Source organism: Dunckerocampus dactyliophorus, chromosome 15 (assembly GCF_027744805.1).
Source record: "Dunckerocampus dactyliophorus isolate RoL2022-P2 chromosome 15, RoL_Ddac_1.1, whole genome shotgun sequence".
NCBI classification, from domain to species: Eukaryota; Metazoa; Chordata; class Actinopteri; order Syngnathiformes; family Syngnathidae; genus Dunckerocampus; species Dunckerocampus dactyliophorus.
The window spans coordinates 224,810-230,420 of record NC_072833.1 but is presented as its reverse complement, the minus strand read 5'-3'; the positions used below and the strand labels follow the sequence as shown (position 1 = coordinate 230,420).

Below are 5,611 nucleotides of genomic sequence, written 5' to 3'. Positions count from 1 at the left end.
GTCCCCAACTTACGAACATCCGACATGCGAACATTCGTGGATACGAACGCAAGCTGATGGTCTATATTTTATTTTATTTTTCCTTGTAGTCGCTCCATCAGGGTTTCTACTGCTACTGTACATGCTTGACCAGCAGAGGGCACTGTGACACTGCTAATGGGGCCAACGGGAGAACAAGAGGAAGAGGAAGGGAGGAGAGAGAAAGCTACATTGTAGTTTTATGATAGAACCTGGACAGAGCGTGTGATTAAAGTTTATGAAGAGTTAATAGGCCTGCTTAATTCTACACCACCCACAGAACACTACCTCTTTTAGAAGAGTCTAACCACCACCACCATTTGTCCTTTTTTCAATAACTCCTCCTCCTCCTCCACAACGACGTATGCTCGACCACTCCTCTTCAAAGGTAAATAACATTTATCATTACGTATTATTATATCATTTTTATTATTGTTTTTTTCATTAATTATCCTGGTTTAATATTACTACTGCATCCAAACTCATATTTACATACATACACATATACTGTATATGTATACACGTACATGTAGTAGCTATATCATTGGTAATATTACCTTTTACCCTATTTACTCATATTTACATACATACACATATACTGTATATGTATACATGTACATGTAGTACCTATATCATTGGTAATATTACCTTTTACCCGACTTAAGAACGATTCAACTTAAGAACGGTCGTCTGGAACCAATTGTGTTTGTAAGTTGGGGACTTAGTGTACACTAAATTACAGTAGCTAATGAGGAACCACCCTACCTAACCCTAACCACTACTCATGCTCCACTGCTGATGGGGGTGTCATACAAGTTCATGTCAAAAACTCCCAACTATCCCTTTAAATTGTGTGTGGACGCAGATGCCAGCTCCTTTGATGTGGTTTTAGCTAGCGCGTGTGAGGATACACCTTTACCTTGAATCAGGTGCAATGTTACATGTTTTGGACGCAGCCAAATGCCTGTTGTGCCCAGTGAGGTGTGGAGGAATACTGCAGGAATGGCTGAAGCGTCACTTCTATTATTTATTTCATTGTCTTTGTCACAAACCTTTTCACGTCCCAGAATGCTGATGCGCAAACAGGCAGAAATTGATCAGCAAGTATTCCATCATGTAGCGCACCACACAACGCTAGCCCGCCTCTCCCCACAGGGACAAAGAGAGTGAATGGCTGACAGGAGGGTTCACTCATGCCGTTTATTCTACGAGAGAACCAACACGGCCAGGTGTTGAGACATGTCATCCAGCCTGTGGCGTGTTGTTGATGTATGTTACGTGATGCACGGGTGCTGTTCATTCATTCATTGATTATGGTGGCAGGGTTACTGTACTGTACTGTACTGTACTGTACTTTACCTAGACTACATTACCTTTCACCCTGCATGCAGAACCAGCAGAATGTTATCATTGTGTTGTGAGACACCTGGTGGCCAGCCTAGGGTACTACACTCACAAGTGGAATGCTGCCTTATTTCTATTTGACTTCATTTTCATGCTTCATTGTGGCAAAAAGCAGGAAGCGTTTGTTGAAATGTGGACACTTTCCCACCAAAAACAGGCTGGGATGATTCGCTACTGAATGAAGGAACGCATGACGCTGAAACGCTGAAGCAGCGCAGGACCAGCGTGCCATCCTGTGGGGAGATCCATGCCAACGTGGCATGACGTGCCGTCCTGTGGGGAGATCCATGCCAACGTGGCATGACGTGCCCTCCTGTAGGGAGATCCATGCCAACGTGGCATGACGTGGTGTTGCTGTCAGGCTTCACCTTCTCAAGCTGCCACTGACGTTCTCCGGGTAAGATGACTGTGGAGAGGGGGGGGGGGCGACTGATGGACTGATTGATTGGCTGCTGATGAAGGGGGGCGTCGGCAAGGAAGGGGCATCAACAGGTGCAACTTTTTGCGTGCAGCCTTCCCTCCTTCACCCGTCATCCTCTTCGCTCGTTCCTCCTCATTGGTCTCCGTCTGTCAGCGTGAGTTTTCCGGCCCGTCACTCCGCCGCCGCCCGTCATCTCCAGAGGCATGGAGGGACGCTAGCGGCTGTGGCGCTGGGGAAGGCATGAGAGGAATATGTGGCCATTACCAACGTCACGAGGGAGCTGTTTGATGTCCAAAAGACGGAGAGATGGTGCTTTCATCACCTTTGAACTCTCAGGAAGTCCAATGAAGGAATGGACATCACCACCAAGGCGGCGAGGAATCTCCAGAGGAGATGTGAAGATCAACACGTCATGATTGTCCTCAGGAAATGTCAGCAGGTTCTTTCCAACAGAATTAGTGATGAGCGCGACAGAAAAGGTGGACGACCCATTGTGATTGAAGTCCTCCTTCCGCAACCAATTTCTGTGAAAGATTCTCGGCTTTTGGAGGAATTGTGTCTTCCTGTGTGGAATAAAACAGCAGGGGACAGAAAAAGCTGAAAAGTTACCTTTTCATTTGAGGCCAGAGCTCCGCTTCAATCTGCGTGACGGAATGACGCACGGCTTCCTGGCGCCCGAACAGCACATTAGCACACGCACGTGACCGTGTTAGCATGCGACGTATGCCCGCCACTGCTGTTATGCTGATTGATGGCCAGCTAACTGATAGCATGGCTTACGTTTAGCCCTCACACCTTCCCCGTATGCTTGCTTGGCATATCCCACATCAAGAAGGTCATCAAAGGTCATAAAATCTCATGCTAACAGTATGTTGCTCACAACGCACTTTACGCTGTTTATGTCACAAACGCGGATGAAGAAAGCAAACGTAACACTGACACGTGTTTCCATGTGCTGGTCCAGCTTCATGCTAGCAGCCCACTTCCTGCTCCGCAAAATCTCCACCAAAAAGTTGCCTGTAAGAAATGAAGAGCTGTCACTCATAGTCTTCCTGGACAAATAAATAAGTATAAAATACACAATGGCAATGAACGCAGCAGCCTCCCGGGTATGACGTGACATCATTAGTGCCCCAATGCTGCTCAATGTAACGACCCGATGAAAAAGCATGAAAAGACCCTTGAAAGCATGAACACCAAAGAATGAGAAACCAATGAAAAAATACATAAAACCATGAAAACCAGTGAAAAAAACATAAGGGCATGATGAAAAATCAACGGATAAAAATGTGAAAACCAGTGAAAAAAAACATAAAAAGGATGAGAAAACCCCATAAAAAGCATGACAAACAATGAAAACCAATAAAAGAACCATAAGAATGATGAGAATCCAATGGAAAAACCCATAAAAGCATGAAAAACTGTGAAAAAAAAACATAAAAAGGATGAGAAAGCATGAACAACTATGAAAACCCCCCATAGAACGCATGAGAAGCCAATGGAAAACAACAAGAAACAAGACATTTCCATCACTTTCGAGGACTTTGCAAGACGTCCAGTACAGGAAGTGAAAAGAGGACGTGTCCTGGGAAAACAGGACATTTGTCTGGTCAGTCATAACGTGTAAATATGTGATGCGTTTGTTATCTTCTTTGACGATGAAGCACTTGTATCCTGCTTCTTAATGAAAGTGAAGAAAAGGCTTTTTGTTAGTTAGCACATGTGTTGCTACTTCCTGCTTTGTGGAAGCTCAGCTGACCAAGCATCCAGTTTTCCCAGGGCATGTCCTCTTTTCATATCCTGTCATGGCCGTCGAGGGTCTTGTTTAGAAAGTGGTGAAAATGTGCTGCTTGTTATTGTTTTTCACACTAAAGCTGACAGACATCATGGCTCTTTTACCTTCCAGGATCCTTTGTCGTTGCTGGCGGTTGTCCTGGTTTTGGCTAATGAAAATATGGTCACACTCATGGAAGGTGGGGAATGGGGAGGCAGTTCCATCGTGCCTGAAATTGTGAGCAAAAGAAAAAGAAATGATACTTTTGAGTTAGTTAGTTAGTTAGGTAGTTAAAGTTAGCAGGCTACCTCCTGGTGTTTGAGTATTAGCTAGCTAACAAGTTAGCAAATAATAGCTCGTCATTTCACAGTTTGATTAGTATGTTTGATGTTAAACTCAAATAAAGGTCAGCTTAGCCGAAATGTGAAGAAAGAGCTAATCTTGCTAACGTGGAAGCTCGCCATGGAACGTCTGACCGCACGTAGCAAACGTGAATGCATTTTCCTTTTCATGTGTTTTTATTTGGACGTTTTGGCCATTAGAGAAGCAGCCTTTCATGCCGGATTAAAGCTGCAAGACACCTGTGTGAATCTATTAGGATGAGCGTCGCTCTCAGGCTGCTTTTTTCATGTCACACGTCTACGCTGCCCGCTGCACTTAAGCTAACGTGACACCTTTTTCATCTCCGGCTTCCCTGCTGCTCTTTTGTCCTTGACTCACTCTCTCGCGGTCTGTGCATCCACGTCGTATTCATCAGGTATCGACCATCTCGCCGCGTCTCGGCACGCCGTCTACCGAGACAGATGTCGCCCCGGGAGACGATCGGCCAAATCCATCTGGGAGGACGTAACAAGCACAGACATGACAACATCTCATTGTTAACAATGGCCTGTGCTAGCATGCGGGCGCCATAACACCCTCATGTGGACACAACATTAGGTACAGCATGCTAGCATGCGGTCACCATAATAGCGTCACTTGTCAGATAAACGTGGAGATTAGGACGTCGTTGTTGCATAACACGGAAGTGACGTCATCCGACACGAGCGCCTCGAGCAGAGACGTCAAAAGCGTTGAGCAGAAAAGTCATTTTTATTTTGTTTCAGCTGCTGTTTCCATCCTGAAACTGAACTAATCCAACCCACAAGGGCACAAAACAAACCCTCGGCCGTCAGCTAGCATAGCTTCAGCTACTAAACAGCTCCTCCTCCTATGAGATCCACATCCACATCGGCAGGCCCGGGATCGGTCCCGTTCCATGATCTTCCATACTTTATTACAGAAGTCCTTCAGCACAGGGGGCTCCTATTGGGAGCCCCTGCATAGCCTAAAATCCTCTGTGGCCCCACCCACCTCTGCGAGCGACTGCCACAGTTGCTCGCGTCCCATCTCGCCGCTAAGACCATCCAACCGGAATGGCGAACATCCGCACTCCACCAGGTCCGTGAAGCCCAACTCCAACTTTAACACCCGAACGCTCACGTCCGGCTCTGACTCCGAGCCGTCCTCAGGCGCCCCCGCCGATACGCTGGTATATTTATACTACGATTTAGTGTATTGATACTTTAGTAGAAATATAGTGGAAAAAGTATATTATACTTGAGGAAATGTAATCCACCCTGTTTCGCACTGCCCGCACCGGGACTAGAACACACGACCTTCGTGATGGGAGGCGAGGGCGCTGACCACGCGACTAAAAGCCTGGACTGTCGGCCGCGTGTTCAGCGCAGCTCTTGAGGCAGAGGGAGTAAGCTTTACCAACGTACACTGGCACAGCCCACAGGCTGGCATCCGTTACATATGCACAGTATGTACTTAAGTACATTCTACTTGAATATGAAGGTAAGTTACTAATTAGTCTTCCAGCCTCACCGTCCGTTCATCTTTTAGCTGCTGGAAGCTCGTCTGCCTGCTCTCCTTCCGCAGCACCGCAGGACACATGGAAAACGTGCATGTGTGTGTGTGCGTGCGCGCATGCTAGCATAAGACGTGAG

General features: G+C 46.6%; 1 long non-coding RNA gene across 1 annotated transcript; it reads right to left on the bottom strand.

Annotated features, from left to right (window-relative positions):
* Positions 1-1,081: 1,081 nt before the first annotated feature.
* On the bottom strand, positions 1,082-4,526 carry LOC129168109 (uncharacterized). The gene is made up of 4 exons (XR_008566221.1): positions 4,338-4,526; positions 3,743-3,846; positions 2,166-2,860; positions 1,082-2,072 (listed from the first exon to the last, which is right to left on the bottom strand). It is a non-coding gene; the product is annotated as an uncharacterized LOC129168109 (long non-coding RNA).
* Positions 4,527-5,611: the final 1,085 nt, after the last annotated feature.